This window comes from Camelus bactrianus, chromosome 2, assembly GCF_048773025.1.
Source record: "Camelus bactrianus isolate YW-2024 breed Bactrian camel chromosome 2, ASM4877302v1, whole genome shotgun sequence".
Lineage (NCBI taxonomy): Eukaryota > Metazoa > Chordata > Mammalia > Artiodactyla > Camelidae > Camelus > Camelus bactrianus.
The window spans coordinates 43,793,359-43,806,270 of NC_133540.1; positions in this window are offsets into that span (position 1 = coordinate 43,793,359).

Below are 12,912 nucleotides of genomic sequence, written 5' to 3' on the forward strand. Positions count from 1 at the left end.
GCTAGTAAATTTTTGAACCAAATATAGAAATAAATGATAAATTCATATCCCTGAATGTTTATTTTTAATTGCCCTATCCCTTCACTCAGTACCTTTTATGTGTAGATGCTAATTAAATGATTGGATTTTACATATAACAATGAGGAGGAGGAGGAGGACAATGACAATATGAGCAATTAAATAAATGGTTTACATGCATTAAGCAAAATCTGAGAAATGGATACCTGATTGAAATATGGAGGCATTTATTTGGGTTTTTTTAGGATTGCAGCCCAGGAGACAGAGAGTCAAGAAGCACTTGAATTGTGTTCCACCAGACTACAACATGAAGGAGGTCTATAAAGGCAAAAACCACTAGGTTGCAGTTAGTTACCTGAGTTGTTTATCAAGAATTATAACTGTAGCTAGTGAGAAGTAAGGGTGCTTGTTAAGCAAGGATTGGTTGGAGTCTGAAATGGTTGCACAGTTACAAGGAGAGACTGAGATCGTAATGCTGCAGCTGGCAGGTGATGTTCCAAATATGGCTGGGGGTGTCCTTAGGCCTGATGCAGTTCAAAGAAAGTTCAGGTTCTCAGTGGAGTAGAGACCTATCTGAAACCAGATCCTCAATGGCCGCCTGACTCCATCTTTGTATGCCCAAATTGTGATTACTTCATTATATTTTCAATTTGTTATCATATGTGTTACCTGATTTAATTCTCAAAACAAATCTTAGGTATATTTGTTATTAGCGTTTTACAATTGATGAAACTGAGATCCAAGAATACACAAGCTAAAACCAAAATGATTCAAGTTAAGAACACAGGTTTGTCTGACTCTTAAGCATGTGCTTTCAAGCTCCACGCTAGATTATTTTACTATAATCCAGAATGTTTTCTTAAAAGAGGATCAGCTGTTCTTGCAGTGTTATCAAACATGTGCAGTTGAATCTTAAATGGATTTCTGATTCAGCGGTTCCTGTACCTTTTACACAGAATTGTTTTTTATTGTATGTGCAATATGGGGTCACTCATCTCATCTGAAGTCCTGTAGTTAATATAAATTTATTAACTTTATTCAGGTATACTTGATATAATAAAGTAATGGCCTATCTCTGTTTAATAATTACCTCTTAGTAATAGTAGGTTAACACTGGGTATGTGTTGACTAAGAATGAAGAACTCTTCTAGGTAACCTACATGTATTAACTTATGAATGAAGTCCTTCTGTTAGGCAGTTAGATAGAAATGAGCACTGGGCAGGGGGAGAGAAAGGGGAAAGGAGCAACCCAGAAAATAATGCTATGCCTGCACTCAGGATAAGGGGCTCTAAAAGCTTTCTCTAAATGAGGGCCAGCAGAGAAGCTGGCTAGGATCCAACGCTGCATCTGTGCAATAGAGAGAAGGATTGGCTTAACTTAACCCAATGCTCATTATAATGTAGTTAACGTTACAGTTTTAGCCCCCTCCCGTAGGTTTCTCTGTGTGCTTCATGGGTTAGAATCTGCCCCAAAAGGGATGAGCATAACTGAGCACAAGGTATCAGTCAGCCTGAGAATTCAAAAGAACCTGAGCCACAAATCAATCAATCAGTCATGAAAAACGCCCTTAAGCCAGGATATAAAAACAGGAAAAACAAAGGAGTGGCGCCATTTTTCCCCTCTTGGATTAGCCTGCTCCCAATTCTTGGGAGTGTACTATATTTTACTACCTTTTTACTTTACTAATAAAATCTTGTTTATATCACACTTTCTGTCTCTCGTTAAAAAAAATTTTTTTTCAGGTGACTAAGAACTAAGCTAATTCTTACTTCCCTCCTCCTGGTAACACTTCCAATAACCCTTCAAGGACAACAGGGCAAGCTTCAGGGATGTGAGACCTGTGCATTTGTAAAAAGCTTCATGCTCAGAAGGGCCTGTTTAATGATCTGCAGTCATCATTTTGATAGTCTAAATAACTATATCAATGAATACATGTTTTTAAATTAAGTCTGATGGGACAATGAAGCATGCACAAAAGCTGAGGAGCTACATGAAATATACAATCCCCATTCCTCACTACCTTATTTGCATACACCATTCACAATGCCCCAAGTGTATAAAATTTCAGGGGACCCACAATGGCATGGGAGGTCAGGGAGACTCAAAGCAAGACAAGTTTAAACATGTTATATCAGTCACTGAGTTGAACAAAGGTGCTGATAGCTCCAAGATGCCATTCATTCTCTTCAGATCAGAACTTACTATGAGCACGGAAAGAAAGCAACAGCATTCCAAGAAACATGAACAACCAAAGAACCCTCTCATGTCCTTCCTTTCATGTCATTTCCCTGTATTCAACCATTTATGCTAAAAGAATAACATAGAAAGGAAGAGAAAAATAGGGTAAACCAATTTCCAAAGTTTGTCCTTCCTTACTCATCAGCAAGCTATAGCTAGAGACTACTGGTAGAATGTGTACATTTCAATAAGTGAAATAAAAATAGGTGAGTTTATTTCGTGAAGTATTCCCATTCCACAGGTAAAAGCAAAATAGATATGCATATATGAGCTATGAAATAAGAACTGTGAAATATCAGCGATTTCATATACAGGCTAAATGTCCTCATGTTCTTATTTTAAACTGACATTGCATTATATAAAGATGAATGGTATAATTTGTGCTAATAATTTAAATTTTTAATATTTCTTCTTTAAATGATAAAATGAGAAACAAAAAAATCATCATGAGACTATAAAAGGGAAAAGCATTATATTTTAGTGCCTTTAATAGATATTTTTTTTTCCTGCTTCTTGAAGACAGGCCTCTTTTTGCAATGGATCATGCAAATTACAGAGTTAGCCTTGTAGGGATATTTTATTATTGTAAGTTTTATGTTACAAATAAGGAAACTAAGACTCACAGGTATTAATTAATTCGCACCATGTCAACAGCTGGTAAATGAAGGAAGAATCTTAAGCCAAGCAGTAAGGTGCCAGAATCAATGATCTAAATCACTACATCAAATAGCATAGTATAGCATAAATAATACAGGATTTAAAATCATGACTGGAAATAAGTCCTTGTCCCTTCATTTAGTCTATGAGAAAGTCCCTTAAAGTTACTCTGACACAAAGTTTTATCACAAAAAGGGCTATTAATATCTATATCATAAGTTTGTTGAGAAGTGCAAATAAATAATGTATGTGAAAGCAATCTGAAACCACAGAAGCACTATGCAGACATTAGTTACAATAGTTCGGCTATTTTGAATGTTTATATGCAGCCAACTTACATGAAAATAAAATGCACCTTTTAGGAAATAATTAATGATAAGGTGATAACTGCCAAAAACCCAGTACAACTGAGGCATTTTGAAATCTATGCAAATTGAATAGAAAAGTGAAATGAATTATCCACGTCATTTAGATTGGATAATTAGAGGATTGGCTGAGATGATGGAATAAAAAGTTTCTGAGTTCACCTCCTCTCATAAACACACCAAAATCACAACTATCTGCAAAACAATCATTGATGAAAAAGATCAGAACCAACCAGAGAAGATCCACAACTAAAAACACAAAGAAGAAACCACGAGACAGGTAAGAGGGGCAGACTCACAATATAATCAAGTCCCATATTCTAGGCTGGGCAACCCACAAACTGGGAGAATAATTATATTGCAGAGGTTCTCCCTCAGGAGTGAGTTCTGAGGCTCACATTGGGTTCCCCAGCTCATGGGTCTTGCACTGGGAAGATGAGCCCCAAGCACATTTGGGTTTGAAGGCCAGCAGGGCATGATTTTGGGAGCCCCACAGGACTAGGGGAAATAGCAACTGCACTCTTAAAGGGCTCACAAAATCTCCCATGCACCAGAACCCAGAGAAAAAGCAATAATTTGATAGGAACCTGGGCCAGACTTACCTGCCAGTCTTGGAGGGTCTTCTGGAGAGGCAGGGGTGGCTCTGGCTCACCCTGGAGACACAGACACTGGCAGCAACCATATTTGGGATCTCATTCTACCACGTGAATACTGGTGCAGTCAGGCAACGTCCAGGGACCCTTCCTCTAGCTCATTAGTGTCAAGACCTGGTGCTACCCAATAGCCTGTAAGCGACAGTGCTGGGACACCTCAAGTCAAACAACTAACTAGGCAGGAACACAGCCCCATTTATCAGCAAACAGACTACCTAAAGTCTTCCTGAGCCCACAGCTGCCTCTAGATATGCCACTAGACACAGTCCCTCCCACCAGATGGCCAAGACCCAGCTCCACGCAGCAGTGGGCAGGCAACAGCTCTGGAGTCTTCTGGACCCTGAATTCACCCACTGGTGAGTCAGCACTAGCCCTGGGGTCCCCTGGGGTTCTGCAGCCAGCTGCCGAGGGGCCAGGCACCACTAACCAGCAGCCAGCAGCAACTGCACAAGGCAAGACCTGGCAACCAACTGGGCTGGGGGGCCACAAAATCAGCCCTCCATGACAGAAAGACCCACCACAAACCTCTTAGGGGGAAACTCTAGGGTATATAGCTTGGGTGATGAGAGGGGAATATGCTGGGATACATAAGATGTCTCCTACAGAAGACCACTTCTCCAAGGTCAAGAAATGTAACCAACCTATTTCATACTTAAAAATACAAATAGCAACTTAGACAAAACGAGGAGACAAAGGAACATTTTCCAGACAAAAGAATAAGATAAAACCCCAGTTTGATAATTAATACATGCATCATCTGTGAGAATAACTCTGGTAAATACTTACTTCTCCCTTTCAACAAACACTTTTATACTACATGAAAAAATGTTCTGATAAAAGCAAAATTCTAGCTTGTATCTTAATAGCTAAACAAAATGCCTCAATAAATTATTACCTTTCTTTAATGAAATAAATTCTTCACTAGGTTCTATACGTTCACTCATCTATTTAAATTCAATGTTTTGTGGGTCAAAATGCCAATGCTTCCACATTTATTTGATATTTAAATTGATATCATCAAAGCAAGTTCACTCATCATCAATTCAGTAAATGACATTATTCAAGAATTTTTCTTGCTTTAATTTATTCATTTATATAGTAGTTTCTTACCTGAAATTTGGAGGTTATATCTGAACTAATGATAAATTCAAAACACAAATCAAATATTTCAAAAAATATTAACATTTCAACCATTTAAAATGAATAGAGGAGAGTTTATGAATGCTGGACTCAATTCAACTCCCTTCTTAGTTTAGTCCAATTTGTAGGACAAAAATTAAAAATAAGATCTCAATTTATAATTGTGCAAATGAAAAATGACTTTAAAGGTCTTTGTTGGAAACAGCTTAAAGACTTCTCTTTAAAAGAGAAAACATTATTTTCATTTTAGGGGAAAACATAAACCACCATGTTTGACCTCTCAGAACAAAGGATGTTAGTGTTTTTCCACTGTCAAGAAGTAAAAGATCAATTTCCTAAATGTTCTACTACTCCAGGTCACAGGTGTGAGAACAGTAATTTTACTGGTAAGTTCTTACAAAGCTGACTTTCTTTTTTGTTCTGAGGGACTCTATTTCCTTCAAATAAAGAGAATAAAATGAAAATGACTTTAATCTTGGCCTTTCAGTGCTTTAACACACATTATAAGATTGTGTATCCCCGAAATTCAGTAAGGATAATTTGCGCTTTCTGAAATAGCATCTATAAAGTGAAATGCTGATGATTTTCTGTGATTTCAAGAATGTATCCCTTGAGTTAAAATTGACTTTGTGTTCCTCTTTATGCATATATCTAACTTTCTAATTTTTGATGTCTTCATCTTTTATTTTTCTTCTTTCTGATCTTTTCTCTAAATAAGGCTTTAGTTATTATTTTTCCATTTGTGTTCATCAATGACATAATTTTATAGTGCATCTTTAAAATATTCTCTGTCCTGGGCATCTTCAGATCATTATACCACTTAATTCTCACAATAACCCACTAAAACAGTTGATACCAAGCCTATTATGTGAAAAATAATGCTCAGATGAATATATCATGAAACACAATACATTTAGAAGAGATGCACGTGTGCTTTCAAGGCTAGTATTTTATGTCTCTGTTTTCCCAAGGATATCTATCTCTTATAATGTCTGCAGCTCTTTACTTCTGCCCCAGCCTTAGTGGTTCTCTTGCTCTCACTTTCTATGTGTGTATGTTGGTTGCACTTTCTCTGATTTTCTGTTACTTTCTTATTTTCCTTTTTTCCTCCCTTCTTAAACTTGTTGAATCTCTATCTGAGCTAGCTTTATTACAAATTTGGTAGGATTTTCATAGTTACAGAATTGAGTTTTATGCATCCTGTTACCATTTTTAAAGCATACAAGGAGCCTATTTCCCCTTGCTTTGGTTTCTACCAAATATATGTACTCTTTGTAGATATATATAAATGAATGAGGTGTGTTTTCCTTATAAAACTTCATAGTATCTCTTCCCTTCCTGTCTTTCTTTTCCCCTTCTTTTCACCTTTTTTTGTTAAGTCCTGTTTTAAGATTTTACTTCCATCTCCCCGGCATGTAAATCCATCAGAAAAGAGAATTCATATCTGGATTAGTATAATTACAGACACATTTATTTAAAGAATAAAAAGATTCCTATCTCAGAAAACAAAACAAAAAAATCAATATCTCCCCTTTTAAATTCTACTTTTGAAATGGTTTCTACTCATAAACACTTACAAGCCTAAATATTTTAAGAGCTCTTATTTTCAGTCTCTTCTAAAAATAAATGGTGATTCAAAAAATGGAAAGTATCAATATGGTACAGCATCCTTTATTCCTCATCACTTTTTTCTCCCACTCCAATATTTTATTTTATTGTCTTAGCATATTCGTGTTTATTTATAAATAAAAGAATAATTACTGGTCACAAAAGAATACAACAAAAAAATGTGTGCACTTACAAAGAATGGAATGATTACCCAATTAAGCTATAACTGCAGGAAAGTAAAAAATAATTTGTGAAATATGCCTGTGAAATGCACCTATACATTTTCCAAGCTTCTTCTCTCTTTTTATTTGCATCTCTACGTGAAAGATATTGTGCTGCAGGAACAAATAGCCACATTAGACATGCCGGCACAGCTGCTGGGCAAGTTAAGTTTATTAAAACCTTAGGGTAGATATTTAAAATACATGCTGGACTTTTCTAATGTCACGGAAACTAATGAAGTGAAGTGTATATTTTCATTATATCTTTTCTAATTCACACCTCACACAAACTTATATATTCTCATACAATAGATGCAATGAATTCTGCAGTTGTCAAAGCAGAGTTGGTATATCTGTATGTGCATAAATACAGGTAGCAATTAAAATTGCCAGTGAAGTGTGGACAAAAATCAAGCATAAAGATTCTTATATCAAAGGATCTCTACATTATGGTACTCTGTAAAGATACTTTTGGGGGAGGGGGCAAATTCTCAAATTAGAAACATACAGACCCCAGGAGAAAAACGGAAGATCGTGAAATGTTATTTTAACTACTCATACTGGAAATGTTTTACCTAGCTTTTGGCAAGTTTTGAAAATTGATAACTTAAAGGCAATGGGTCTTTCCACTTCTATAACTAATGAGCAGTGGTTGAGAATACAGCCACAGAATCTGAGTTGGGTCTGTAATCTATCATGGGAGATGAAACATATAAAGAACTGTATAGTCTTGCACAGAGTAACACAGTAACTATTACCTATTACGACTTCAGTATTATCATCTTTATTTTTATTATTATTTTATTGTTAGACGTCATCCCCATATATGTTGCTTAGTGAAAATATATATAAGGCTAATAATTAGGTGGATACTCATCAAAACAATAGGCACATTGTGTTTCTGTTGATTTGCCTGTGTGTGTCTATTATTAAAAGTATTTTTGGATCTTACCTATTCCCTGTGGTCAGGATATGGAATCTGGAGCCAAACTGTTTCCCAAACATGACACCTATCAGTTGTATGATCTTGGGCATGTCATTTTCTCTCTGTCTCAGAGTTCCTCTGCAAAGTGGAGATAAAAACAGTACATTTCACATGGGATATTTGTGAGGATTCAATGGGTTAATACACATAACTATGTTAGTGCAGTGCTCTTTGCTACTTTCAGCCTATGTGGCTATTATTTGTTTTCTAAACTCTTCTTTTATCAAGAAAGGTGGTAAAGGCAATATCTATAAAATGAAAAAATTAAATTATGTATATAATACATTACAGTCCACATCTGTCATGCATTGCTTTCCTAGTAACCTTGGATAAACAAGCATACCCTACATTGAATTATACTGATGCATGTGCACTGCATTTTTAAGTTTTCCTACTGCACAAAGACATGTAAGAGGATTAATAGAGGGAAAATAATTATTTTATGCACAAAGTCCCTGTGGAAAATATTTTTAGTTCTTTGAAGTGTTTTTCCCCCTCTCAACTAATTATCAAGTAGCTGCCTGATTGCTGATGATTGATGACTGATGTAGAGGAGGTTCAGCAGGTGCTAACAGTTTGGTTAGCGTAAGTGGTTCTGAGGAAGGAGCTGCACATTTCTGAGGCAGACAGAGCTATAGAAGATTCTCTCAAGGGTGGTGATTTGGAGGGTAGGTGTAGAATTTGTGTTACAAATTTAAAAGAGTGGGATCTGAAGATTGTTTTAAATATAATTGCCAATGATAATAATAGTTCTGCTTCTGACGATGATGCATAAAAGGTTCTTTGTATTTTAAACTTTAAGGAGACAAAAGAAAGTCAAGAAAAACTTGAGTCAAACCTAACTTCCCTAAATCTACTATTTAAATAAAAAAGCCTACAGTTATATTTTTTTAAACTGATGCATATTGCATGGTAAGTAAATTACAATGTTAGAATAAAAAATAAATGAATTATAACTATATAATTGATTATTACATAATTAAATAATTTATTGTTATTAAAACACAATGAAACTTGCATACTTTTATTAAATAAATATGTTGAGATTTAAAATTTTATTACTTTTCCACTAAAGTTAGAAATTAACACATTTTGTCTTACTATATAGATACAAATAAGAATATATTTGACAGTTTTTAATAAATAATAAGCTGTAATTTCTTTATTTAAAACTAGTATATTATCTGAATGGAAGTCTGTTCAATTAAAATTTCAACACACACATAAATGTTCTTGGAAAACTTCTCCCTTTAACAGTAATTTGCTGATTTAGTTAAGGCACTCTGAAAGAGGGAAAAAAATGAAATTCGACAACATCAGCTACAATGGGGAAACACATGTCACACTGAGATGTGACTGAGAGCCTATGGATGGTAGGTAAGACCTTGCCTGCATCTCATCATCTCCATAGAGTTTCTGAGTGTCCTCAACACACAGGGAAGAATGTTAGGATAGGAGTCAAATTCCCACAACCAGTATCAATGCTGGGTTGAAATATATGACCCCAAGCTAGCTACACGGCATTCACCTCCTCTTGAACCCAAATCTACATCACATGATTTCAACACACTGTCTAGGTGCCTATAGGAGAAAAGCAAACAAAACAGAACTTAAGATGAAAGTAGGGAGTGCACTGCAGACAGAATGACCTTATCTCGCTGGCCATGCAACAAGCTGTATGCAAAAGGGATGTAGAAAGAGAGAAAAGATTAAGATAGCTATTCTACCCTAAAGATTTAGCCCTTGTGTTGGTCTTCCTACCACCTGGAAGGAGGAAATACAAGGAAAACCCCACAAGCGTTCCTCTTTTAATCCACATCGCCTACTAGTAACTGTTCCATTAGACTCTGAGAAGACTATACCAGCAACTCCTCTCCCTGTACATGTACCTGAGAAAACCTAGGCAAAGCCAGCTGTAATAGCCCTTCTCTAGTGGTTGAGCATGATTTTTTTCTGCTATGCCATGAATTCCTTTCCTCATGCTACTAAAAGACATTGGTAGGGCCAAGATTATAATTAGTGGAAAGAACATCAGCTAAACTTAATTGAGTACTTATGATTCCAGGCATTCTTCTCAGCAAATAAAATAAACTACCAATTTGATTGTCACAATAGCGTCCTGCAGTAAGTGCTATTATTGCCCTTTTTTACAGATAATGAAACTCTGGTAGAAAGAGATTAAGAAACTTGATCAAATTTTTATTCCAAGTAAGTGGTAGAATCAGAATTCAATTTAAATCTAAAGTCACCCCTTTAAAAAGTATACTCGACTGTGTCCACAATTACACAGACTTAGTCAAATCCCAGATTCTGTTATCCTAGAAAAGTTACTTACAAATGGGAATTCTATTGCCTGACAGTTATTGTGAAAATTACATTAAATCACTTACAAGCTCCATCTCTCTCTGATTATTTTTTCCCTCTGTGGCACTCGTAACTCCCAAGTGCTCTCTGCTTGCTTGCCTTTCACCCAGCAGTCCTTTGTTCGTCTTACTCTAGAATATGTTCACTGATGCATGGAAAACTTCTTCCTTGATAAAGAAGTATCTCTATTCTATTTACCTCTTCACAAACAAATTAATTTTATCTCCTAATTTTTAACTAAAATTTGACTTTTTGTATATGTATTTTTTTATTGAAGTATAGTCAGTTTACAATATTGTGTCAATTTCTGGTGTACAGCACAATGCTTCAGTCATACATAAACATACGTATATTCATTCTCATATTCTTTTTCACCATAAGTTACCACACTATATCAAATACAGTTCCCTGCACTATACAGCACAAACTTGTTGTTTATCATATATATTTATGTATCTGTTAGTATCAGCATTGGGAGTTAGGAAATTGACTGTTCACTCCTAGCATTTTCCAGCTGAATTTCCTCTTTACTCCTAAACTCCTCCACTATGCAGTTTCAAAGCAGGGACTATAGACAAAATATACAGAATGTGTGTGTGTATATATAAAAATATTATATATTTAATGTGTGCATTTTAATGTGAGTATAGTGCATGTGTATATATATGTATACACATACACATACACAGGAAGAAACTATATAGAATATATTCTATATTCTATTCCATCATATTAAATACATTAATCTACATTTTAATTTTCACTCTTCCCCAAATGTCAAGAGTCCATGAGTGCTCACCAGGGTATCACTAGAGAGCAGACTGGTGTTTGGCACTTAGTGAGCTTCAAATTATATTTGTTAAATGAATGAATGAAAACTGAATTCTCAGGATATTTATAGATATATATAAATCCTGAGAAGGAAAAATCAAGGAGAATATGAACCACTTCCTAGCATTTACCTCCATAAATATGTAGAAATCCCAACAGCATATAAAAGCTCAATTTGTTTCATCTAGCAAAGCAAAAGAACACTGGCATCTTTGATATTGCCATGCTTCAGATCTTTAATTTTATGAAAAGCACACCTAGGTCTAATTGCATCCAATTAAGATAAAATGAGAATACATTGTTGATGTTATTGACTTCATAAATTTAATGCTCAATTACAAAATGACTCCAAACCACTGCCAAGATCTAGACAACTGTTGCCTCTCCTACGATTTCTTTTGCAAAAACAGCCTACATTATAAATCACTTTGTATGCAATGAAGGTCAGCTGTCCATAGTTAATGGAATGTTTTCTTGCAGAATAATTTATGTATATTGCATTCTTTTATCAGAATATACTTCTGACTACATATGGCCTGATACTGAAGTGCCTCTATATTTCTCAAGACAAATGTTTTAGTGAATGAAGGCCTGACTAAAAAAAAAGTGGATTGGATTTATTTTATACAATTAAAACTTAGATTTTAAAATCATTAGTAGTAATATGAATAATGGGCAAGTTTTTAATTTCAAAATCAGAAAATGTAAGAAGACTTTTTTGTATTTCATTAAACTGAACAAAGGAATATTCAAGTTATGGACTGGGAGAACTCTTGGTTTTTGAAATAGGAAAAAAAGATGAAGTCTAGCAGACAATAACATATCTATGAGAAAATGTACATTTATATGTCAAAACTTCTCTTCATGAAGAGATGCCATGTCTGAAACCTCCTGTACCAAAATGTGTAGCTAACCTGATTGTAACAACATGGAGAAAGGCCCAGTGACCTCTCCAACCAAGGATCTGTTTCTGAAGGCAGTAAGGTGAGATGACCTGGGTTTAAATCCCAAGTCAATCATGTACTCTTTGTTAGGTCTTGGTCAAGTTTTCTTAACCTCATTTGCAAAATGCAGGTATTCATCTTTTTGGGTTTTCATGAAGATTAAATAAATAAAGTGATTAAATGAATTAAAACCTATGACATATTTAAAATAATACCTGGCTCATAGTAATTACTCTTTGTTATCTCTTATTTTATTTTTATTGTTGAAGAACTTGTTCTGGCAAATATTTTTCCATGGCATAACAGGTCGGCAATCTGTCCACAAACATCAAAGTCCCTATGGGTCTGCCTCAAGTCATCTTGACTTCTAGTCAAAAACAGCAAGGGCTTTAGAGAAATAAAGGTAACTATGCCATTACTTATTTTACTGTTTACTAATTATACTTGGGGGGCAATCTACTTACCATGCCCAAGACTTTTTTTTTTTAACCATCTATCTGTCTCCCACTATTGTCTGAGATTGTAATTTTGTAATTGTCCCTTATCTTTTTAGATTAACTCCAGGCAATATTATGAAGAAAATAAACCAATGATTAGCCTAGACTAATGTTTCAGGGGGATTTTTTGATTATTACTTCTTAAGACAACTTGGAATGTTTGCACTACAGCAATATATGCCCACAAAAAGCCCTGATTTGTAGCATTTGCCAGTTTCTGTGGTATGAATTGCGAATACCTCTACCAAGTGAAATTTCAAGCTGCCATAGTGACGTCAATGAATGTGGCATTGCGAAAAAAGATGCATACACTTGACCCTCTTGAGCCAATATGATCTCGTTTCAGTACATCACTGCTTTTACCCAGTGCAGGATTCTTATCAGGTTGTG